Source organism: Phyllostomus discolor, chromosome 5 (genome assembly GCF_004126475.2).
Source record: "Phyllostomus discolor isolate MPI-MPIP mPhyDis1 chromosome 5, mPhyDis1.pri.v3, whole genome shotgun sequence".
Classification (NCBI taxonomy): Eukaryota; Metazoa; Chordata; class Mammalia; order Chiroptera; family Phyllostomidae; genus Phyllostomus; species Phyllostomus discolor.
This window is the reverse complement of record NC_040907.2, coordinates 140,320,505-140,347,351: the sequence shown is the minus strand read 5'-3', so window position 1 is coordinate 140,347,351 and position 26,847 is coordinate 140,320,505. Positions and strand designations below refer to the sequence as shown.

Below are 26,847 nucleotides of genomic sequence, written 5' to 3'. Positions count from 1 at the left end.
AATAGCTGTACTCTATTATATGTGGAATTAAAAGAAAAATAAGCAAAACAAAACAAAAATCATAGATATAGAGGGCAGATTGCCAGAGGTGGAGGGTGAGCAAAATGAGTAAAGGGGTAAAAAGGTATAAACTTCCAATTGTAAAATAAATAAGTCCAAGTGATATAATGTATAGCATGATACAGACTATGGTTAATAGTACTGTATTGTATATCTGATGGTTGCTAATCAAGGAGATCTTAAACATCTTCATCAAAAAAGAACATTGTAACTATGTGTGATAAGGGGTGATACTAGATTCATTGTGGTGATCATTTCAGGTATACAAATATTAAATCATTATGTTGTACACCTGAAACTGAATTATTTATTTCAATTATATCTCCATAAAAGTAAAACTATAAAAAATAATTGCACTGTGATTTTATACTCCCTAAATCTACAGATTTGCAACTCTGAATAGTCTTTGAATTCTATGAGCAATAACAAACTGCTGATTGGAGGAACCCCATACATCTTTTATTTAGAAGATAAATATTCAAAGAAATTGATGAATTATTTATTTTGAACATAACCTCTATCTCCACTTGCTTACATCTGCTTTCCCCAAACTTTAACCCATAATGAAGGAGCAAAAAAACGTTACAGAGAGAGACTTAAAACCATTTCTTATGTAAAGTGGATATTGCTGGAAAATCCAGAACCCAGTATTTTTACATAAATAATAATATTTAGAAAAAATACACAATCTAATACTTAGTTTATGACCTCCTGTTACTCATTTATAAGTGGTTATATGTAAAGTCATTGACACTAGCACCTTAAAAGACATTAGTTTTGTGCTCTGAATGAGGCACTTTTGCACTTATATCTTCTTATGTACCTCATAGTTAACAAAGAAAAATAGTTTTCAAGAGTTTAATCTTCTACATTCTATCTTGATTTATAAAATCACTTTTCTAGTTATTTGTAAAAATGTCCATTGTCTTTTTAAATAACTATTATATGCATTCATTCATTTGGTGATTACTTTGGTTTTATATAGCTATTGGTTATGCAATTTCTTCAGCATGCCCCGGCAGGGGGAATTCTCCAAATGAAGTGAATGTATTCCTTCTATGCCCATACACATCTCTTACTGAAATTGGGCAAATTGGGTAGTCAGGTGATGACAAAAATGTCAGTGAAAGAAAATTCAAAGCTCTTTCTTTCCTCACCTTTACTGTTAGAAGGAAATATAGTGTACTGAATTCAGATCATTGTTTCTTCTAGTATGTCTTGGAGTCTTAATTTATTCCATTATGTCTCCATCTAAAGTCTTTCCTAATTATATTTAAGAATAAGAATCCTCACATATTCTTTGATCAAGAAACCACAGATTTAGAAATGTGTCTTACCACAACAAAAGCAACAGTACAAAGAATATGTGTACAAAAATAATCATTTAGACATTATTAATAGTGGCAAAACCTGACAAAAACACCTATATGCTCAAGAACCAGAGGGAACATTTACATGATGAAAATTTATGAAATATTAAAGAGATGTCTGATCTGGATCCACAGACTCAGAGAGCCATCCATAACGTGTTGTTATTAAACACATGTATAGACATCCATTCTTACAAAAACAAACTTCAACCAAAACCAGACTACAGGAAATATGTGTGCAAGTACATGTTTATACAACCACAGAAAGGGGAAAAGTAGCAGAATCCACACCAAGCCACTGACACCTGTCAGTGTTGGGAGCACGTCAGTTGGGTGGCTTTCAGCTGCAAGTTCCAGTGATCTAGATTCCAGCTGATTCTGAAAATGAAGAAGAGATTGGAGTGGAAATCTGTTTCAGAAAGCTAGCCTTGGATTGATTTTAGGCCCACTGTCTCTCTGGCTCCATTCTTGCTGATTTCCTTGGATGCTCTCTCCTTGAAGGCTTTGAGCACCGCCTTTGTCCCCTTTCTGCTCTCTTCTTACTGGCAAATAGCTGTGGCTGTGCATTTCATATTCATAGGCCAGGGTGACTGTCTAACCCTGGACAGTGAAATTTTGGACAGTGAAATGTGGTGCTATTAATACTCATTCCTGAACCACAAGCTTGCGTTGGAGCAGTCCCAGTGAGGCTGGTCACACTTTACCTGTCACAACAGCAAAAGGATGAAAAAGGAGATATCTTCTGCTGGCTCTACCGCAGGAGAGAGAACTGAGTTGTTGTTGTTTTTTTTAATTTATTTATTTTTAGAGAGGGAAGGGAGGGAGATAGAGAGAGAGAGAGAAACATCAATGTGGGGTTGCTGGGGGTCATGGCCTGCAACCCAGGCATGTGCCCTGACTGGGAATCGAACCTGTGACACTTTGGTTCGCAGCCCATGCTCAATCCACTGAGCTACACCAGCCAGGGCTTTAGAACTGAGTTTTCACAAGCCCTGCATGAAGCTCTTCAGACTCACTGGCCTGAACTGGGCAATGTTGCCCTTTGTGATACCTAGGGCTGCAGGGATGTCAATGCTGACTGTGTGTTAGAACCTCTCAGCCACTGGATGGAAGGATAAATTACCTTAGACCAGAAGTTTTCAAGGTGCACAAATAGGATTTGTTATTGTTATGTTAAATGGTTACTAAATGTTTTTTTTTAAATTTCTGCTTTAATTGCTAAAATAGTAAATATCAATAGATACAAACCAGATGAAAACTTTTTGGAATCCTTAATATTCCAAAAGAAAAAGGAGATCCTAGACAAAAAAATTTGGAAGCCTGCCTTAGACCAAATATGCAGACTTCTAAGGCTTGTGGTGGGCTATGAGAAGGAGCAATATGTAACTACATAAAATCAGTGGTTAATCAGAGGGACCTAAAGGAAATGGGCATTGGATGAACAGTCAACACCACCCAGCACATGCAGAAATGAGGAGGTCAAACTGCCTTATTTTATCAACATTTCCTTCTTACTAAATTGTCTCAAATGCACATGTACTATTTTCCTAGGTTTGTAAAATGGATTCAATTAAAATATGTAAAAATAATATTGATGAATAATTGTTAGTCATCAGAATGAGATTCAGTTAATCTTCAACCATGACTAAGACCTTTTCTCGGTAGCAATGAGTGAAGAAAACAGAGTTAATTAGATTGTTATATTGTCCCAATAATCCTTATCTCAGGGGTTTTAATATAATTTTAGTAAAAACTACTACATTCTAATTTCTACATAGTAATGGTAATAGCTATTATAGATTTAAAGTGAATTTTGTCTCTGAGTTTAAGTTTGGATGCCCAGAAAAATTTGTTTAGATTCTTTCAAGAAGATAAAACAAACAGTACAGTTTATTTCTAGAATTTTTAATAGTAATGTTTAAATGTTACTTATTTAAAAATTCACAAAAATATTATTTTATTTTGATTACATTAAATTAGTTTGTCCAACTGACAGTGTCTGTGTTTCTAGTCTGGTTTTTAGAATAAAGTTTGGCGTATGTGTTAGAAAATTTGGAAGGAAAAGTAACTAGAAATTATTGAATGTTTCCTTCCCATTATTAAAGATGGAAATTGAATTTTGTCAAATAAGGTCATATTCATATTTTTTCTCCCATATTAGCAGACTTCATAGCTTTTAAGTTGTTTTTGCTTTCCACATTTGAATCATACTTCACTATTTTGTAACATACCTTAAATACAATAATAAACTCTCTGTTAATATTTTATTTATATGGTTTCTACATTTATTTCTAAAAGACAAAATACTCTACAGTTTGATCTTTGGTATCTAACTTTGTCAGGTTTAATTTCAATATCATACTTTGTAAAATAGAACTCAGAAGATTTGCTTTGTATTCTCTCTGTTCTGAAAATATATATATATAAACATGTTTATTTATGAAACAGGAGGATTATTTGTTTGCAAAACTATCATGTAGAACTTGCCACATATGAAATGCTATTCTAACTGAGCACTAAACAAATACTAGCTTGTTTAATACTCATAACAACACTATGAGGTAGGCACTACTGTTCTTCCTATTTTATAGGTGAGAAATATAGCCACAGAGAAATTAAGTAACTTGTACAAGATAACACAGCTTATAAAATGGAGGATTACAAGGTCTGTCCAGAAAGTCCCCATCCATGTACTTATGAAAAGTAGAGACATTTATTGAAGAAGGTATAAGATACAAGAAACACTGTACATAGGACAATGACACCTCAGTCTCCTTCAAAGTAGGCACCTTGGGACCTCACACAGTTCTCTGATCTTTGTTGATGGCGTACTGTACATGTTCAGCATTCTCAGGTGTTCTGCTTGTTACGGGCCTCCCAGAACATGGATCACTTTAGACAGACTCTTGACCATCTTTTAAACATTTGTGTCACACTTTCATTTGCATTTCACCTGTTGCATCATCCCCAAAAGCTTTCTGAATCATCTGAATAGTTTCCACAGGGGAGTTTTCAAGCTTAACACACAATTTGATGCGGATTTGTTGCTCTACTCACTCAGTCATTTTGAATGTGACGGCCACACAGTACACATGATCACTCAATGGCATCTACTGCCCCCCTCCCCCAGCTAGTACAGTGAAGTCATCATGGTTCATACATGTGTACTCCCATCTACTCTCCTTGGCTGCCAGGTTACATTGAGGTCTTGCAAAACATTCTCATTATATTAGCAATGACTGGAATTTTTCTGGACAAACCTTCATGGATAGAATTTGACTTTAGAAATTCTGGTCTAAGAGTCCATGCAGAATCCACCCTCTGATATAATTTGAACTGTGGGCTTCTTTTTGTAATTATTTTATTTTCTAAGGTTTAATGACACTGGTCCTGTTATTTCTTGCCATATGTATTACACAGCAGGAGTATTTACACTAATGAAGTGACTGATACATATTTGTTGTCAAAGAATAATTTGGGACACAATTATAAATACTTTATGGATTGAATCTCTACTTTGCCATCTCTTAATTTACCTAGTCTTTCTTGGATTAACAAAATATATATTCTTGGGGTTATCGATAGTTTCAGGATATCCTCAGCCATCTGTTTCTGCTACAGAGTCAAGTTAGACTGGAAATAAGACAATGTTAGGTAAGAGAAGCTTCCTTTGCTTAATCCACATCCCAAGGCCTCCATCCCTACTGGATCCTTTCCATGCTAACAACCTGATGCTAAGCTGTAGTATCTTCATTTTTTAAAATGAGGACAAAAATACCTGTTTTCCCACTCACAGAAATGAAGTATAGATTTAATGAGATTCTATCAAAGTACTTTATAACCTACAAAACATAAGTTTTATGATAGTGACTCAATTCAATGCTACAATTCTAGAAAGAATAGTGGAAGCTTTACATATAAAATAGTATCTTTTAACACAATCCTGCACAGTTATTATAATTACATTCAATATATAAATCAGTTAATAGAAGCTCAAACAGGTTAGTTGATTTGATATGCGAAGGTCAAATGGTTGGAAAGGGGAAGAGTCAATACAATTTTACTTCTAAGTAGAGGCTTTTCTCTCCTTTCTGCTCAGAGCTGGCACACTATCTCATATCTTACAAATGCGGGGTGCGGGTGGGGGAAGCCCCTGAATAACCTTCCCCTGCAGCAAAGTTAACATAACACCCTGGTAAAATCTATGCTTGTATTTTAGAACAGATCACCTTAAAATCCATGGGCTTCATACATTGCTTTTATATATCAACTATAAGGTACAAAGTAAAAAATAGATATTTTAGAAGCAAGAAGAATACAGTATGCCATTCCAGCCAGATTCAAACTTAGATTTTTCCCCCTAAGTTCAATTCTACTCATATTATCACACATGTACAAAAATAAAGAATGACATGGACCAGAAAAGATGTAAGGACTTACTTGGCTTTTGGAAAACAGAAAATTAATGGAAGAAAAATATTTTTTCACAGTAGCTAATAATGCCTTCCTTAGAAGACATGTTTTTTATAACCTTAATATAGCCATATTTTTACTGTTTATAAAAATCAAGTCTCCCAGTAAAAATGGTATTTCACCACACTAATTTTTAAATTTCATCACTGAAGTAATACACAACTTATAACCTCTCACAATATTCTGCACAATGGATGCTAGTCACTGGAATGAGTAGTTGCTCAGAAAAACAGCACTGCCTAAATTGTGGTGTGATTTAGTATTCACTATTCTTGTTTTCCAACCAAAGGCTTTCATGAGCTGGAGCTCTGGACTCCTTGTGCTTTCATCAATCGAGAGAACATCTCTGAGCAGCTTCTGAGCAAACATTTCTTAACAAGTCGATCACAGGTCTGGGGTCTTTATTCCACGTAATGGCACTGCCAGACACAATCCTGTCAGCTCCTGCCTCTGTGCATTTACGGATCATTCAGGACCTCCTCCACCACTGACTTCTGTGTACAAAGGTGGGGACTGGGTCCTCGACCAGTGAATCTTTGGCATCATATCTGCCGTGAATTTCTGCCATGCAAACCCAGGTTCAACTGTCATGCCAAGGCCATATCTATCTGATTAGATCTCAATGCCAAATACTCAACTGTAGTCCCTGGTTTGATGGCAAGGCCAGCCTTCATCTCATTCTCCCAAATGTCCTTGATCAAAGTCCCTGGGTTCTCAGTAGGCCCGAGGTGAAATGTATACTGATTAGCTTCTGCTATAGCCACTGGTTTTATGTACTGTTCCGGCCTTGACACCACCATGTGCATGTCAAAGAAAGGGTCCTGGCCCTTTCAAGTGCTCTTGAAAAGAGCTACTTTTGGAGGCTTGCTACCACAGGGTGACAAAAGTGATGTTGGGAACTAAATTCCCATCCATTAGGTCCAGGTGCAGATAATCGGAACCAGTGTCCAGGATTCAGAGGCACTGGGCCCCGAAATAGGCCAGGTTGCTGTTGAGGTTGAACAGGCCAATGTTGCAGCCAGACACCATGGTGCTGGCTACCAAGAGCAAATTGTAATTCATTTTTTGATACTTTTAAGGGTCTCCCATGATCTCCATGATTTCCTTCCATGAATCAAAATAATTATCTTGCACGACAAGCTTAATTACTTGGAGTTTTGCGAAGCATTTGCCTGTCTGATGAGCAGATGAGCAGTGTGATAAAAGCTTAAAGTATCAGTTATTCTTCTGTCAAAAATTACTGTGGTGGACCTCTTATGACTAAACATTGATTTGGATGAGGGGGGCATACTAGTGACCAGTTGCAAGAAGGACCATGTTTCTGTTCTCATAGCAATTACATTCAAGTAGGTATGCAACCAATATTCTAGGTCAAGTGGTGGTGCCAAGAGAAGAATAAAATAGGACAGGGAGACACTGAGTGATAGAGGAGGGGGAGACTATTTTAGAAAGGATGCCAGGGAAAATCAGAATGAAGCAATGGAGCCAGCCATGTGGATGGGTGTCTGAGGAGAGCATTGCACTAGCAAGGGAAAGGACTGTGGCAGGAATGTGCTTGGAGCATTCCGGAAACAGTAAAAAGGACAATATGGCTGGCACAGAGTGACAAAGAGGAGTGTGGCAAAGGATGAGTTTGGGATGTTTCTGGGGCCAAGTCATATAAAGCCCTATAAGCCATAATAAAAACTATTTTATTCTATTAAGTTGGAAAGCCATGGAAAGATTTTGAGCAGAGTGTCATGAGATGACTTATGTATACAAAGAGGTCATTCTGATTACTGTGTGAGAAGGATTCTGTGTGGAGACAGGGTGGAAACAGGGAGACCAAAGTTGGTGTTGCAGTTTTTGAGGAAATAATTGATATAAATAACTTGACAGAGGTGGATGTGGTGAAAAGCATTTCAATTCTGAATATTTTTAGAAGGTAGATTCTGACTCTTCTATCTGTCTCTTCCACTTTTAAGGACTCCAGTAATTTTCTTGGGTACTCTCCCTCCAGACAATCTGGGAAAATCTCCCTCTTTCAAGATCACTTGATTAGGAATTTAGTTCTATCTTCAATGTTAACTGCCCTTTACTCACTTGATACCAGGAATTAGGATAGGGACATTTTGGAGAAGGACATTATTATGCCTACCACAGATGCATGTTTGACAACCAAATGGAGCTACAATAAAGTAATATATATCTTTTATTCCAAAATAAATATGTAAGGAAGCAAGATGAAAGGTTAAGTAGAAATAAATGTTGCTATTCTATAAAAATGCCATATTCAAATCAGTTAATTCTCTCTATACAAATTTTAATTCTAAAGCAGTTAGAAATTAAATAATTGGCTTAATAATCATTACATCCTTACATATCTTTATAAAGTTCAAATGAGTACAAATGTAGTAATCAGATTTTGTGATAATTGTTGCTCATTCAGTTAAGCTTTTAAGCCTTTGTGAGGAAGAAATTTTTAAAAAGCCTTTAATTCTTTAGTCATAAAATTGAAAGCAGTGCATTATTATAATTTTAAACTGCTATTTATAATCAAGTACATAAATGAATCATAAAAAGGACACTAGACATCGCAGGTTCGATTCCCAGTCAGGGCACATGCCTGGGTTGCAGGCCATAGCCTCCAGCAACCGCACATTGATGTTTCCCTCTCTCTTTCTCCCTCCCTTCCCTCTCTAAAAATAAATAAATAAAATCTTAAAAAAAAAAAAGGACACTAGAAAATGGTTTTAGTCATTAAGTAGAATGCTAATTTAGTATTTTGATTACACTGTCATTAGCATGCATATGCATATAAATATATGGGTACACATACATAGGGGCACATAGGTTTATTTAAACTTTATGCATAATTTACTATATATATAGTTGCTTACTCCATATGTTATAAGCACCACTTTTATGTCACTAATATTCTCTATATGATCATGTTTAATAGTATTCTCTATATGGCTTGGAGCCATAACTTATCTAATTCTCATTATTAGATATTTGAATTTCTAATTTTATTCTAAATATAAATGGCATGAAAAACTTGTATTGAAATAATTGCATAAATCCAGTGATTTATGCTTTGGGTAAATGCCTGAAAGGAAAATTGTTGGAACAAAATAAACTTTTTTTTTAAGTGTCAAGCTCTTAAAGCAGTATTTTCTTTTTTTCTAAAGATTTTCATTTATTTATTTATTTTTAGAGAAGGAAGGGAGGGAGAAAGAAAGAGTGAGAGAAACATCAATGTGAAGTTGCTGGGGGCTGTGGCCTGCAACCCAGGTATGTGGCCTGACTGGGAATCCAACCTGCAACACTTTGGTTCGCAGCCCGTGCTCAATCCACTGAGCTACGCCAGCCAGGGCAAGATAAACATATTTTAAGGCTTCCAACATGAAATAATAGCTTTAGCCTTTGATATCAGTGCCTCAGTCAATTTAAATACATCTTAGTTTAAAAAGATGCACTTGATTTGAGATTAACTTCTCATGTAAAAAATTTGAATGTCATAAAAATCTTTGAATTTTAAATTGTGAAAATTATTAGTACATCAGAAATAGTAATTATTAGCATCTCAAGGAAAGGTTCAGTGGGCTCCTTTGCCCTATTGTGTATGAATGTGAAGCACTACTTTCAAATTTACATTGAGAAGGAATATTGGTACTTTTCCCTTACTTCCATTATAAGTAACACAAAGATAAAAATATAGAAAATTATAATGTTAATAAAAATGGTAATTATTCAATATATGTATATGTTTTTTATGGAGTGTGCTAAGTGACTATGTTTACTAGCTTGAGTAATCTTCACAACAAAGCTATGATTTAAATAGTATTATTACTCCCATTTCACAAATATAAAATCCAAGGCTTAGGAAGGTAATAACCAGTTATTAAGTAGTGGAGATAGGATTCAAAACCAAGTCCATCTGACACAAGAGTCTGATCTCCTATAGCAAAATATTGTGCTTCTTTGCTATCCTCCCACAGCTAGAAGTAGTAGTAGTAGTAGTATTTTTTTCATTCATTCAAAGATTATTTACTGCCTGCTATGTGCCAGGCTCCCTGCTAGTTACTGGAGGCTGTAGTAAACATAATACACAGAGCCACTTTCCTTGTGGAGCTTTCAGTCTACTAGAGAAGGAGATTGCTACTCAGCCAGTAGTTACACTGAAGTGTACGACTGCATGTTCTATTGGGAGAATTGCAGGGTGCCGTGTAACTGTGTGTTCTGTGCACCACAGCATTTTATACTTATTTTTATTGCTCTTGTTACACTGATAGATGATATGTGTGTGTGATGGTTTTCCCCTTTGGACTATGAACTCCCTGACAGCTGACTTCTTATTTTTGTTACCCTAGCACCTAACATAGTTCCAAGCACATAGTAGATGCCTAGTAAATGTTTTGAAATGGTTGATTGTTTATAACTAGTCTCTAATTAGGTAAGCAATTTTTCAATCCCTCTTCTTTTACTCTCAATGATATGTTATGTTAAAGTGAAAATGTTAATTATGTGACTTATGCTAATCAACCTAATTTCTTGGAATTACAAAGAATGCACTTCATTCACTCACTCTCTCATTCAACAAATACTTCATTCACTTTTCATACACAAAAATATTACTTTATAAACAGTAGGAAGGACAGACAAGTTAGGCACTGAGCTCTCATTCAGGATTTTGAGTCTAGTGAAAAAAGTAAGAAAACATCATAACAAAATATCAAGCTGAGCACTCAGGAAATGAGTGTGTGTGTTTGTGTGTGTGCACGTGTGTTTGTTGTTATTGTTGCCAAAAGCTCTGCATCCATCCTTGGAAAAAATGAATTGATTGAGAGAAATGGGAGAGTGACTCATTCTTCAAGAAGGGTGTCCAGGGCTTCCTTTCAGTCCTTTCTCCTGATCATCCAACTTTGCAGATGAGTCATCAGAGTGTGGAAGCACGCTTTGTGTTGGATGGCTCTCTCAGGACATGTGGAAGTTCATGCAGTTCTCAGGTTCTGTGTGGGTGGGTATTCAGGCCCACTTGGATCCAGCAGCTCTGCTGTGTAAAGGCCTAAGAAGATGATGTCTCTCCGGGTACCTGGATGGACTTGGTACTAAAGCTCACTCCTTGGGCACCTGGATAAGGGTGAGTCATAACTAAGCTGGTAATGAGGGAATAAAATCACACTCACAGCCCTACCTGCCTTCAAAAGACCATGCTGACTTTGGTAGAGACACTGTGTGAAACAATAGCAATTGGCAGAGGAAGAAGGACCCCAACAGCTCAGTGGTGGCACTGTGTACCAGCCAGTGTTGGCAGAGCAAACAGAGAGATGCCAGGATCCTTCCAAAGCAGGACCTTCAGAAGCTCAGAGCCCTGAAAAGTTTAAGAAACCCTCGCCCACTTACCCTATATGTAAATCAAAGTCAATATAATACTAAATTAAACCATAAAATGTAAAACTTGTGTGTGTGCTCAAATTAAAATACCTTCTTTCTATATTTTCATATTGAAAGAAATCAGGGAACTGATAAAAAAGTGAACTTTTCTTATCTTGTTGATGCCTTTATTTTGCTGGTGGTCCAAGCCTTTGCTCACTTTATGTAGTGGGTAAGCACTAGCTCTGTCTGTCTTGAATAGGGAAGCCCACATTTTCTGGACTTGTTTTCCTGGATGAGGTAGGTTGACAAACAGGTAACACCAAGAATACAATTTTGATCCTTGGCCAATGAGCTTTGTTGGTTAGAGCATCGTCCCAGTATACCAACCTTGTGGATTCAATCTCTGGTCAGGGCACAGACAAGAAGCAAACAATGAATGCATAAATAAGTGGAACAACAAATCAACCTCTCTCTCTCTCTCTCTCTCTCTCTCTAAAAATCAATAAACAAAAATTTAAAAAGGAATACATTTCTGGACTTCCTGCTAATCTAGACCTAAGTTTCTAGAACATAATTCTAATTTAATTTGAGAAATAAACAGTATGGCCTTGTTCACACCCTGGATGGTGTGAAACAATACATCTTTATAACAGCTAAAACATACAGGAGAAGGTACCAAGAAGCATATGATATATTTAAAAAATTATGAATGGAAGTTTAGAAAGCAGGGGACAATTACATTAGGAACCTAAAAGGATTTTGGAGGCATTTTTATTTAGATGATGAGGGCAATGGAATAACAGATGTAGGGAAGAGTTTTTAACTGTGTTGTTGAGAGAGAGAACCTAAGGAAGAAACTAACTTGAAAGTGCTGTCCACCACCCAAGGGCAGATACAGGTTTCTCTGAAGAGAGTGTGGCTGTGCCCACTGGACACTAAAATTTGTGGAGTGCCATAAGAAGCAGCAGTGAAGAAGGAAACCATGCATTAGGGGTACCACAGCAACTTGCAGAGAAGCTGCCAACTGGGATGCTGGTGAGACTCACTGGGAAGATGCCCAGGGTTGTACTGGCAAAACTCTTTGGAAGAGTGTGCAGTACTGAGCCCCCTCACAGCAATGACAAGGAAGCTGACTGACCACCTGTGAGCAAGGTTGCTGCCTGCTGACCCGGAAGCCAACCCTTGGTAGATGAGCTATTAGAGGAAGAGACACACTACCCCCAGTTCAGAGAAGAAAAACCCTCTTGCACTGTGCCCCCTGCCCTCCCCAGTAGATCTTCAACTGACAGGCCATTGTGCCAACTGGCCAGAGAGGGCACAAAGGATGGATTTGGAGCTAAGAGGCAACGGACTGATGATTGGCTCAAAGGCTACACATGTGTACCTATGTCAAAATGGTTGAACAATTGCCTGTGTTCCACTTAATCTTCAGGCTATAAAGTATCAGAATAAAAGTTATCTGAGGTGACCAGAAAATCTGCTTTCCAATTATCTCAATAAGGCACATGCAATTTATATGTATAGCTCCTTTTATCTACTCATATTCCTAGGATTCCTAGTAGCATATTCCTAAGATTTCTCCGTAGGGCTGAAATAGTTACATTTTACTTGATTGAGGTAGTGGCATGGGAACTGGACTTACTTCAGCTCTAATAATTATGCTCTGTTTTCCTGGAATATATAACTTGTAAATTGTACCTACTAAGCCAAATCTGTTGTATACTTACCCTGAATTCCTAGTGGTTTGGCTTTTGGTACTCAGGAAGAGCAAGCGATGAAAACTACAGTCTTTGCAGCCAGACAGACCTGAGTCTAAATTTCGGGTCTTAGACTGAAGTTCTGTGTCAACCTGAGTATATCATATAATTTTTCTCAGGCATGTTTTCCCCATCCATAAGGACTATAAAACCTATCTACTCTGGTTACTGTAAGAATTAAATGAGACTAACTATAAAGAGTTTAGCCTAGCACTTAATAAGTCCTCAACAATTGGTAGCTAGTATTAATAGAGGGCATTTCACATTTTATTGATTCGTAAAATAGAAAGATGATAGGTATTTTGGTATAGTCTCCAAGGTATGCTTCCCTAAAATGAGATTTTGGAAACGAAAGGAAAAGACACAAGGTCCTCAAGAAGAGAACAGAATCCATGATAAATAAATACTAAGACTAGGAAGATCATTCTACAAAGGTAATAAAAACAGGGAATTAAAAAAAGAAATAATCAGATCCGGTTTATGTTTCATCAGACTGTGCTATAGGCCAAGTCTGTTTCACTGGCTCATTTATGTGACTGATGGTGTGACAACTTATTGAGCTGATAAATTGTTTTCAGTTATTTAATCACAGTGCAATCATCTTACTGTATTTCTACTCCCCTAATTTGAAACAGATTTAACCCCTTGGTCCAGATGGCTTCCTGCACATGTAATGCCAGTCAGCAGGCTGGGCTGTCCCCTTCAGATTGTCTGTCCAAACCAGACTTTTGGAGACAACAGCATGCTTATGTCACAAGCCACATCCGTCATGGCAGGATCTGTGTTTTTCTTCAGGTTGATATTATCTGATGGAGGCACCAGGTCTCCTTTCCTTAAAAGCAAGGATACTAGTTTAGGAAGAGGCGCCTTAGAGATCAAAACCTGGTCTGTGTCAGTGACATGTGCGTTTGTGAATTGGGGATGGCAGTGTCAAATCTCTCCTAAAGCAAGGAAGTGGTGCTTAGCTAATAGAAAGGGAGCATGGTGTATTTTTGGCCCCAATTAGAGACACAAGCTTTACAAAGTCACCACGTTCACTGGCAGCATTTTATGAAGTACTATATGGAATGTTAGAATAATAACCTGGGAAAGAACAGGCAGCATGGGAATTGCAAGTAGATATGCAAGTTTGGAGAGGAGATCACAAGAGTTGCCTTCTCTGTTTTCACTTTGGAGATCTTTGTGCTCTGGAGAGGCTGGATAATTTTAATTTTAATTGGGATAACAAGTAAACAGGAGTTGAGAATTGAAATTCAAACTTGGTAAGATAATAATGAGTAATATTTGCTATTCTTATATAGAGACTTTAATAATTATTATTATTCAGAGGCTTTAACGATAATAAAATATTCATAACATTTATTTGTATTTATATCAGAAAGTCATATATATAAATCCATTTAATCTTCATTAAAGAAATTTTCATTAATTACTCATTAATATATTGAACAAACATTTGTTTAATACCTACTCTATTTCTGACACACAGCCCCATTTGTTTCTCATAACACCAGGAGGCAGGCATAATTATCACTTTGCAGATCCTCAAAAAGGTTAAGTGGTTTACCAAGGCCTTGAAGCTGGTGTGGTAGAAGTAGTTTTCAAATTCATGTCTGGTTCAGACTCTTTTCTTTATTCTTGGGCTACCTCTCAACCTATGTCCCTAACTCTTTGTTTCAGCAATTTATCAATAACCCCTTGGGAAAGCTTCTAACCTCTCTCAGACTCAGCTTCCTCATTTCTCCCCCTCCTCCTCCTCCTCCTTCTTCTTGTTCTTCTTCTCCTTCTCCACCATTATAATCATATGGGCCACATGGATTGTTGTGAAGTTAAATGAGATGTAGTATTGAATTTCTTTAGAATACTGACCTACATTAAATACACTTAAGTTGAATCAAGCTAAAGTGTGTTTCTTTTTATATTATTGACCTCAAGCCACTTACAGAATGTAATAACTTAATTGTTCTTTGTCATCAGGATTAAGGTCAATCCAATAGTCCAATAGCAAATATTTTTAAATCAAAATTCCCCATTTCCCTAGTGGTATTCTTATGCAAATAGCTCAAAACCTAGCAGAAACATGCATATAAACATAAAGAGTTCTACTTAATATCCCCAAAACTTAGTAGTTAAGAACCATATAAGTAGGAAAGCTCTCATATAAGCTGTCTTTCCAACTCCAATTTGCTTGATTATTCAGAAAATGCTTCTCCAATTTGGGTCCCTGACATTTTTTTCTTCTGCTGCCTGCTATTCAGGCAGGTTTTATAAAAGAATAACTCACAGAAAAAGGGAAAAGTTACCCATTGATTAACTGAAAAAGCAGAATAACTAGTAAAATTATAAGACACTAAAAAATAAATTCAAGAAGATACAGATAAGCGGAAAGATATACTGTATACATGGATAGGAAGAATTATCATCATTAAAATGTCCATATTACCCAAATCAATCTATATATTCAGTACAATTTTTACCAAGATACCAATGGTAGATTTCAGAGAACTAGAACAAATATTCTAAAAACTTATATGGAACCATAAAAGACACCAAGTAGCCACAGCAATCTTGAGAAAGAACAAATTTGGAGGAATCACACTACCTGCTACCAAACTACACTATAAGTGCATAGTAATCAAAACAGCATAGTACTGGCATAAAAATAGACATCAGATCAATAGACCAGGATAGAAAGCCCAGAAATAAATCCATTCTTTTTTGGCCAATTAATGTTTGACAGAGGAGGCAACATACAATGGGGTAAAGTAGTCTCTTCGATAAATAATGTTGGGAAAATTGGACAGATGTGCAAAAAAATGAAACTAGACCACCTTCTTACATTATATACAAGATTAAACTCAAAATGGTTAAAGACTTAAACATTAGACACAAAACCATAAATTTGCTAGACAAAAACATAAGCATAAAATCTCAGATATTTCTTGTAGCAATATCTTTTCTAATGTTGCCTCAGGCAAGGAAAACAAAAAAAATAAACAAATGGTACTACATCAAACTGAAATTTTTAGCACATCAAAAGAAGGCATTAAGAAAATGAAAAAAATAACCCACTGAATAGGAGAAAATATTCACCAATGATACATCTGATAAGGGGTTACTATACAACATTTATAAAGAACTTAAACTCAACACTAAACAAAAGACAAATCCAATTTAAAAGATAGGCAAAGGACTTGAACAGACTTCTTCACAGAGAACGTGCAGATGGCTGATAGACATATGAAAAGATGCTCAATGCCACTAATCATCAGAGAAATGCAAATTAAAACCACAATGAGATACCATCTCACACCTATCAGAATTGTTATTATCAATAAATCAACAAACAACAAGCGTTGGAGAGGATGCTGGAGAAAAGGGAACCCTCAGGCACTGTTGGTGGGAATGCAGACTGGTGCAGCCACTGTGGAGAACAAGATGAAGTTTCCTCAAAAAATTAAAAATGGAATGGCCTTATGACCACCAATTCCACTTTTAGGAGTATAGCCAAAGAAATCTGAAACACTAATTTGAAAGAATATATGCATTTCTATGTTTATTGTAATGTTATTTATGATAGCCAAAATCTGGAAATAGCCCAAATGTTCTTCAGTGGATGAGTGGATAAAAAAAGCTGTGGTACATTTACACAATGGAGTGTTACATGGCCATAAAAAAAAAAAAAAGAATTAACTCACCTCTTGTGACAGCATGGATAGACTTGGAGAATATTATGCTAAGTGAAGCAAGCCAGTCAAAGAAAGACAAGAACCATATTATTTCACTTATATGTATAATCTAATAAATCAAATAAGCTAACAAAATAGTGACTGACTCCTAGATACAGAGAACAGACTGACAGCTGTCAGGTTTGGGGGGCAGGGTTAGAGGACTAGATAAAAATGGTAAAGGGATTAAGCAAAAAAAAATGGTTAGATCCAGACAACAGTATGATTACCAGTGGAAAGAGGTGGGGAGGAAGCAAAGTAAAGGGGAGATAAATGTGATGGAAGGGCACACGACTGAGGGTGGTGAACACACAATATTGTACAATATTCAGATGCTGTATTTTAGCACTGTATACCTGAAACCTATATAATTTTATTCACCAGTATCACCCCAATAAATTCAATTTTAAAAATACTAAACTGAAATATGTTTCTTAATAGGAAGTTATGCTCCTATGACCAAATGCATGGGAAATGTAATCTCTTCTAAAGAACTTCTGTACTATTTATGAATGGAAACATTTTCAGATCAAATAACTAAATATAAGAACAGCACTGGGAATCATAGCTTTGGATCTGTTTGTTAACTTTTCTCCTAAAGCACAAACTTTCTCTTCATGTGGTGTTAACACACATTTTCCTATCCAAGAGGTGAGCAATGGAATGGACAGATAAAGTGATACCCATAATAAAGACAAAAAAGGGTAAAAAAATAGGGTGAAGTCATCACTAAGGTTAATATATCAATCACATTCCGTGAGGTTGTATGTGGTTGCTAAAGATGGGCCACAGATTTAGTTCTGAGCTTCCTAGTGACCAAAGTAAGAAAGATGCATCATTTGTTTATTCTTTTAAGAAATATAATCTACTAGTATTTCCTTGGTTCCCTGTAGGATATTATAATCTTCTAAAGAAAAGTACATGATTAAGTGTTTTATATTAAAACACGGTGTAAGTTATTCGATAGAAGCACTCCTTTTCTGATTTAAGGGCCAGAGAAAGTCCTCTTTCAGATTTTTATAAGGCAAGTTTCTTAATTTTGATTATAATAGTAAATTTTACTATTGTGTGATGGCAAACAATTACAGTGAATCAGGGACACAGCCATAATGACGTACCTTAGTACAGAGGAAACATAGGAGAGGGATTCCTGAGCCAGCCTGAAGGAATCAGAGAAGTCTTTAGGTCTAGCCAGCATTTAGGCCAGTCTTGAAAACTGATGAATTACCTAGCAGAACATCCTCATATTTCAAGCGAAGAGAAAATGTAAATACAAATGCATAAAAGCCAAGAGAGAAAGGAATGTTTAGGGATTCTAAGTAGTTCAGGTTTGCGTTTGTATATTTTCATTTTGAGCAATAAATAAAGATGGTTGGGTAAGCAGGAAGTCAGACTATTACTGTGCTTTGAATATCATGGAAAAATGTGATTTGCTACAAATTGAAAGCAATTGAGGGGTGACAATTATATTTTTAAGTTAGAAAGAATAGAGGGGAAAATGCTGGAGAAGTTAGGGAAAGATTACAGGCTGGAAGAAAAGGAAACTAATGTAATAACCAGAGTCAGAGGTGATTAGCTGGAACTTGACATATAGCAAGTATAACAGCACAAGAAAGATAAGAAGAGGTCTGGGAAATATTTAGGAGCTCAAATATTCATGTATTGATTTGATTGAGAAATTTTGACTCATGCTGATGTAAACAAAGAACAGTTTTATCTTTCAAAAACTGCTTCTAATTATACTCTTTCTCCTGAGAAGTAGGATGTTTTCATAATAGCTCAGTAAAATTTCATAAAATTTAAGCATTTGGATTCTTAAAATAGACTTTTATCCTATTCAAAATTATCCTTCTTCAGCATAGACCAGACTTATGGGAAGGGGTTTTCAGTCAGTTTTCTTCATTTTCCTCCCTTCCCCTTCCCCATTGACACATTCTGCAAGCCTGTGTCTATCAATGGCTGCATGTAGGAGAGGGGTGATGTTGGTTTAGGTGAGCACTACAGGTTGGTTCTGGCAGGCACACTGTCCCCTTTCTGTTGGCCGCTACCTCTCAGGGTAAAGCAGTCTGTGAGACAGACTGCCAAGTATTGATCTCTTCTGAGGGTACGTTTGTTTGTGTTGGGAGGACGGTACAAGGCCGTCCCTTGCAGTCTTCTGACATGGGAGATCTGCCTGACAGCCGGTTCCTCCTGTGGGACTCCCTTCCTGCTCCTTTTCCTGAGAATATTTGTTCATCCCACAACTTTTTCCAGGTGAGGACCCATAACCACTGAATTCCCATGGTACTTGGTACCATGGTACTTGGTAGTAGAGCTAAAAATATGGCTTAGACCTCAGTCTCCAGTCTAAAGAAAGGAAATTTAGATTCCTACAGCCTTACATGGAAATCTAGTCTGCCTACTGGTGCTCCCTGTCTCCATTGCCCTGTTTTCTCTTGACTTTCCTTCACATCCCAAGAACATGGGATGCTCTGTCAGTTTGATGGCTCCACAACTTTCAGGCAACTCCACCAGTCCCCAACTCAGCGTGATGTGGAAAGGGAAGTTTTCGACACCTATAATCTTGCACAAGAAGGACAGAAAAGTTGAATGTTCTCTTTTATAGGGGGGAGTGAGAGGTGGCTGGGAGGATTACCAGGCTCTGCCTGTTCCTAATAGGAGGCACTACGTTTTCTTCTCCCAGTTCCTTCTTGTGCCTCTGGCTGACAGTGACCATTGAAGTAGATTCTGCTGTACCTGGGGGAAAAGTGAGCGTCTCACCTGAAGAAAATAGATGAGGCCTTTAATGTAATGTCTTCTTCTACTGATTACTTCCAGGCACAGGAAAAAAATTCAGTTTCTATGTCATGCTATTTTCTTATATAACTTTTGGAAATATTAAATGTAGATGGTAAAGATCCACTTAAAATATTTGCAAATGTTTGCCCTGGGAAGCTGAAGAAGTGATGGCATCGTCTACCAGGATGAATGATACAAAAAAGATGATGACAGATGAAAATATCATCCATTTTAGATGTTTAGTTTAAAATGCTTTAGGGAGAACCAGGTGGAGATATTCAGAGATTAGTTGGTTTCATCTATCTGTATTGTCAAAGGGAGAAACTTGAGTTGTAGGTTATAGATTTGCAAGCCATTGGTTCACAGTTGAAACTATGGATATTGATTTTAAAAATACAAGATTTTCCTCAGCTAAACCAAAAACTTTACTTCTCTCACAAATTTGAAAATTTTCACAGAATTGTAGAACTTTATGAAGTAGATACCTCCAATGTCATCTATTTGGTTCCGCTGATTTTTTAAAGTGAGAGCACCTATCAAATCTTCTGCAATTTAATTTTAATATGGGCTTTTAATTCTCTTAAGATACTCTAAACAACACAATTGCTGTGTATTATGTGAAAAAATAACATATAGATGTGTTTGTGTAGGAGTAAATATTCTCTAATGTTTATACTTTGTGATCAAAGGATAGATTTCACCCTGTGATCCCAGTATCATTCTTTATGGTATGGGAACTGGGCAATTAAGACCACAGATTATTTTCTTGATGTCCATCACATTGATAAATCTTAGGCAGCTACATGAGTCCTTTAAAGGAAATAATAAATCTAATAAATGTACCTCAGTAACCATTTCAGACTATATTTATGTTCTAAAATCTAAAGATTTCATTAAGCTTTCTTAAGAGTTCTTACAGAGAGTAAGAACATAGCTTCAACTATATTTCCCCAACTTTATGAGATTTCTTATTGAGAAAGAGTCACAGATATTATTCTTTTCTTTTACTGAATGAGATTAAATTACACCAGCTCTTAGAAGCAGAATGCTGCAGTCTTATTGGCTGTAAATTTTCTTTCTATTATTTCCTAGGCAATTAACAAGGTTGTTGTTATAAGAAGCCTTCCCAAGTTAAACTGCAAAAAAATTTCACTATTTGTTATTATCTCAAGTTGTAGGAAGTCATTTCTTACCTACTTACAGCATACCTGCACAAATGCAAATTAATTTTCTATACCATTTTAAGAAATTTTGGGTTGAATTTATAATTTTTATTTTTTTAATTTTAAAGACTATTTGATGCATTAGGTATAGAAACTGGTTGTAAAAGTATGTGAATGACTCTACCAGGAATTTTATCCATCCAACTGATCAAATCAGCTAGTTACAGATCAATTATTGAACAACCTAAGGTTTTAGAAAGGACTCAATTGAGCTGATGGTTTCCAGTGCAATCGTTAGCTGCATAGCTAGCTGTTTGGCTGCCTGACTACCACTTTCGTCATGTCATGACTGAGTTTGTGGTTCTATGTGGGCATACATACTCCTATAACCAGATATTGGTGCCAAAGGAAGAGATCGCCATAGCTATCCAATAATTTAAAAACTGGTCAATGCTATATAGGACAAGGGATATTTATAAAAAGCACAAATCCTGGAACATTATGGGCACCATTATGTTGAGAGTAACTAAAGTAAATCAAATTTTGGAGAAATTATTCAAGGTTGTAGAGTATGATGCTTTTGGCTTTTGATCAAAGCATGTAAAGAATCCAACCCTTATAACCTATGTTGTAATTACTTAGTATCTCACTGTAGTGCCAGCTTTCAATAAGAAGTTGCACTTCAGCTGTGTTCTTTGATACAAAAATACTTTTGATGTTCCTAAGACTTGTTGGAAACACACGATTTGAGTATTAGGTAAATATGTAGAGATCGCCTTTAATATGGATCCCTGCAGATAGGTTCTCTATTACACTGAATATACCTAGGCCATGTTTCCTTAGACATTTTCCTTCCTTTTTAAAAGAAACTTAAAAAAAACTTTCATTTGAACTTTTCTAGTTACTTGGCTTTCTTCTACTTTTCATAAATTAACACTGACCATGGCCTCCAAAAACAATGCAGCTAGGTGTCATCAGAAACTGTTAGCAGGAATAAAGAAATGTACTTTTCCACAACATCTTCAGCTTTTTTTGTTGACAGTCTCTAGCTCTTCCCCTGCTGAATATTCTCTTTTGGAAAGTTATCATCTGATCAACAACGCTCCTATAAATTTACAGTTTAATTATGGTCATCATGTATTACTACTGACAAGTCATACTGTAAATAAACAAAGAAATAATAGAAAAGAAATTGCATATAACTAAAACCATAATTTTTCCGAGAGAATTATTGTGACACACATTTCTGTGTGTGTCTGTGAGTGTGTGATGTACAGATATTTTTATTATCATTCTTAGCCCCCATGAATCAATTGGAGAAAAAATTTAAAACATCAGAAAGGCTTTAATACAATTAGAAAAAGAAATTCTATTCACTTTTGAAGGTGTCTTTTTATGTGTTGAAGACAAAGACATGCTAGATGCCTGGCTAGTATGGCTCAATGGACAGAGTGCCGGCTTTTGGACTGAGGGGTCGCTGGTTTGTTCGATTCCCAGTCAAGGCACATGCCTGAGTTTCAAGCTGGTCCCTGGTTGGAGGCATACATTAGGCAACCAATTGATGCATCATCTCTCCATCTTCTTCTCTCCCTTCCCGTCTCTCTAAAAACAAACAAACAAATAAATAAATACAATTAAAGGGAAGAAAAAAAGTCATGCTAGAGTCACACTGTCCAACACAACACTTACTGTGTTTAGCACTTGAATGTGGCTAGTGAAAATTAAAATATACTGTAAAAATATATATATTCTGAATTTGAACTTTTTAGCATGGAAAAAAAGAATGTGAAACATTAGTTTTTGGGTGTTGATTAAATGTTGAAATGATAATATCTTGGAAATATTAGGTTAAATAAAATAGTTATCAAATTAAGCACACCTGTTTCTTCTTACTTTTTAATATAGCTACAAGAAAATTTGAAATTTTATATATATATAAAATTCAAATTGTATTTCCATTGGATTGATCTACATTAAAAAATTCATTTTTTCCACAAAAACCTGAGCTAATTTAAGACACTTTGCTCTAAAACATGACTGGAAAGAATTAGTGCATTCTGAATTATAAATTTTTTCCTGAAGGATATATTCTTGCAGAATCATGGATAAATACATGTGAGTGATTTAATAAATGTAGTGGATATTGTGTTGATATGTAAAACCAGGATTTTCTTCCTTCACCTAATTAAGGTATTGTCTGGTACTGCCTATGTTTAACCTCAGAAAAGTGATGACCCACTAGATTCCAGAGAACAACAGTAAACATTCATCTCTGAATTTTAAAAGTCTCGAACTTGGGACATAAACAAAAGATTTAGGAGGATACCCTAAGCAGTCTGAGTGAGTTTTTATCTCTAAAATCAGATAAAACTTACCCCCAGCTGGGGGGGGGGTGCAGTGGGGAGAAAGAGAGGAAGAAGATGTAAGAAAGTTTATATGGCATCATATCCCATGAGAAGGGGCCTGTGCCCTGCATTTCATGTAAGCCACCAACCTGGGAGTGGCCAGTGGAAATAAAAAATACCCACACACAGGGGACCTGAGTCTTATGCAAGCAAGTAGCCGGGTCCCAGAGTTCTGACTTGAACCCAGCCTGGCACCGGGGCTGTAAGATAGACTGAGAAGGTGGATTATTTGAAAACAACCTTATTTAGTCTCACTATGTTTCCAGAGGCCCCAAAAAGTCATGAAAGAGAACACCTGAGTGTTTCCAAGAGAAGCAGGGAAATGACTGAGAGTTGGACAAGGGTGAGAGATGTCAAAGTAGCAGCCAGTGTGGATGGAGGAGCAAGAATAGGCTGGGACTATGTACAGCTCAGTGGAGGACTGAAGAGGCAAGGCCAGATTCTCTCCTGACTCTGTGAGCTGATTGCTAGTTTCAGGATTCCTGTAATAAACACGCAATTTGGGGAGAACAAGAAAGAAGCGAAAGTCTGAAATAGAAATTAGGTTATTTGGAAAAAAATAAAAGAGATTATATTTCCTACATACCTAAATTTAATCTCATGAGCTTTAGATCTGCTGCTCTGTGATCAGTGAGGTAGCAAAGATCATGAACTAGTTTAAAATTATGGATGATTTGGAAAAGCTTTTATTTAGTTTATTTTATGAGCATATATCTTACCAGTAAAGAAAAGAGTTTTAAATACACTTTGGTTTATGTCTAGTGGCCACTCCATTGTATAAGGACCAATCTTAGTGTGTCTTTCAGTTCTCTCTCTCTCTTTTGGTCTTTCTTTAACCACTACTTCTCCATTGTACCTGTGTTTGGTCTTGGGGAGAATTTTTAATTTCCAGTGTTGTTCTTTTGTGTCTTTAATTCTTTATTATGATTTTTAAAAAATAAACAGAAAAGTTGAAACAGTACAATGAACACTGTATTCATACCACCATATAGATTCACCAGTTAACATTTTGTTGTATCTGTTTTATAGTTTTCTTTCTATAAATACACACATTTTTCTAAAATGTTTGAAAATAAGTTTCAGACAACATAATACTTTCCCACTTATGGCCTTCAAAGTGAGTGACATTCTGTCACATAAGTATAATACTATTAACATAAATACCTAAGAAAATTAACAAAAATCCCTTGCTTTCATGTAGTAATATTCAGTCCATATTCAAATCTACCCACTTATGTCACAGATGTGTTTTCTTGCTCCTTTGTATTTTTAAAGAAGAATTCAGGCTAAGTTCACACGCTGTATGTGATGTTACATTTGTTTGTTTGTTTCTCTTCGGGAATAGTTCTCTTTATAGTTCTCTTTATTCATCTTTGTTTTAATGACCTAATTTTTTTGAAGAGTCCAGAACAGTTTTCTCATAAAAATGTTCCACATTTTGAATTTATTTCCTCATTGTGTAGTTTAATATTTTCTCCTACATTGAAGGTTAGGTCCACAGGCTTGATTACATGCAGTATAAACTTTTTTCTTTTTTTGGTGAGAATACAGCATGGGTGATGTTGTGTGTTTCACATTGCATCACATCTGTGCTGGCATACGTCAGGTTGCTCCCCATTTTCCTTCAGTAAGGTGGCTACAACCAGATCTCTCCACTCTAAAGACACATGTTCCACTTTGCAATAAGTAAGTTGTCTATGGGGTTATTGGGGTTATTTCAGACCTTTCTAACTCAATTTGTCATCCTTCCTTCCTTCACTGCTTTGGTTCTTAACCAATTGCTTACCTCAAGGAAGTTATTTCCTCTCCCAGAAGATTCCATTTTTTCCTTCTATTAACTAAGAACAAACATAAGGTAGCTCTTAGGAGTTAGTGAAGTAAAGTACATGAAATGGTTTTGTAAATTGCACGGTGGTTTGCAATTGGAACTGTCTTTATTCCTATAAAAATGTAGTGTCAGACAGTGCTCTGTGGAGTCTACTCATTCAGGGGAAGTGGTGGTGTTCTGGTACATACTCAATAGCCAGCTCTCCAAAGAGAAAGGCCTGCTTTTTAAATTGTGCCAATTTCTGCAGTGTGAATACTCCCACCCTAGCCAATTTCGAGCTACCAACTCAATGTCAACCAGACTGCAAAATTCCAGAAATGTAACAATCCACTCATTTGAGCTTGAAAAAGCCAGTTCCAGCACACCACTGAAGGGAAGGTTGCAGAGGGCCGGTTGCCAGATTTAGCAAGTAAAAAGACACCAATAAAGTCAACATCTAGGACATACCAAACAGTCATTGGTCGTATATCTGAATTCACATTTAATCAAGTGTCCTGTATTTTATCTGGCAGCCCTATGTAGAGGGTGTGTGTGTGTGTGTGTGTGTGTGTGTGTGTATGTAGGGGTATAAGTGAAGGGCCTAACGAGACAGATCTCCATATTTGCGCTTTTCCCCTAACAGCCTTGAACGGAGACCAGAGGCTCTGCATGTGTTTGCTTTATTTACATATTTCTCTTTCTTTCTTTCTTTCTTTCTTTCTTTCTTTCTTTCTTCTTTCTTTCTTTCTTTCTTTCTTTCTTTCTTTCTTTCTTTCTTTCTTTCTTTTCTTTCTTTTCTTTCTTTTCTTTCTTTCCTTTCTTTCCTTTCTTCCTTTCTTCCTTTCTTTCCTTCCTTCCTTCCTTCCTTCCTTCCTTCCCTTCCTTCCTTCCTTCCTTCCTCCTTCCTTCTTCTCCTTTGGTTTGGTCAGACAAATGCTACACCAGAATTTTTCCCACTCATACTTTGTCTTCAGGACAAAAAGGGACTTTGAGAAGGGGAATTAAGAAAATTAAGTAATAAAATAAGCAATTTTTATAAATTCTGAATTATTTAAAGAGGCTCTCTACCTGGATCAAACTCAATTCCAACACTTTTCAAAACATGTAAGTTAAACAAAAGTCGATCATTTTTCAGAAGGCTAAAAATTAGAATTTTCTTTAAGGAGTGTAAGAAAATGATTAGTATAAACTTAGTATTTTATAGTAGCTCTTACACATAGGTTTTACTGGCAATATTTAGGGGAAACAATTCCTTTTAAAATCATGCATGTGTAAAATAAACTGAAGAACTGAGTATGTCTCTAATTGCCATAGCGGGGTAGGATATACTCTGGCCAGATAGTTACGTAAATATTAATATTAACAATATTTATCTTTAGAGTAAGAAGAATAGGGAGAAAAAAAATCCTTTTGTTGTCATTGTGTTACATCTTGAGCGTGCTTCTTCCCTATAAGAAGAAAGCATGGATGTATTAGTTTGATAAGGCACTAGAACAACCACCACAACAAAAACAAAAACAAAAACAAAAGCAAAAACAAAAACCAGACTGGTAGCGTAAACGACAGAAATGCATTTCCTTGCAATTCTGGAAGCTAGAAATTCAAAATCAAGGTGTAGGTAGGTAGGTTTTTCTCTGAGGCCTCCTTGGCTTCCAGATGGTCACCTTCTGTGTCTTCACGTGGCCTCTCCCCTGTGTGCTCCCCTCTGACGTGTCTTTGTGTGCCCTGGCCTTTTTATAAGGACACCAGTGGTACTGAATTAGGGCCCAACCTAACGGCCTCATTTTAACTTAATCCCTTTTTTTTAAGGTCCTATCTCCAAATGTGGTCAACATTCTGAGGTACTGGGGCTTAGGACTTTAATATATGAATTTGGGGGGTAGAGTGGGGTACATTTTAGCCCATGACGACATACTTTCTACTATGCATTTTAAGGATACAAGAGTTG

General features: G+C 36.3%; 1 long non-coding RNA gene and 1 pseudogene across 1 annotated transcript; both read right to left on the bottom strand.

Annotated features, from left to right (window-relative positions):
* Positions 1-5,013: 5,013 nt before the first annotated feature.
* LOC118500845 lies at positions 5,014-24,953 on the bottom strand. The gene is made up of 3 exons (XR_004903431.1): positions 24,939-24,953; positions 13,094-13,100; positions 5,014-5,094 (listed from the first exon to the last, which is right to left on the bottom strand). It is a non-coding gene; the product is annotated as an uncharacterized LOC118500845 (long non-coding RNA).
* Positions 6,232-6,932, bottom strand: LOC114497943 (annotated as a pseudogene).
* Positions 24,954-26,847: the final 1,894 nt, after the last annotated feature.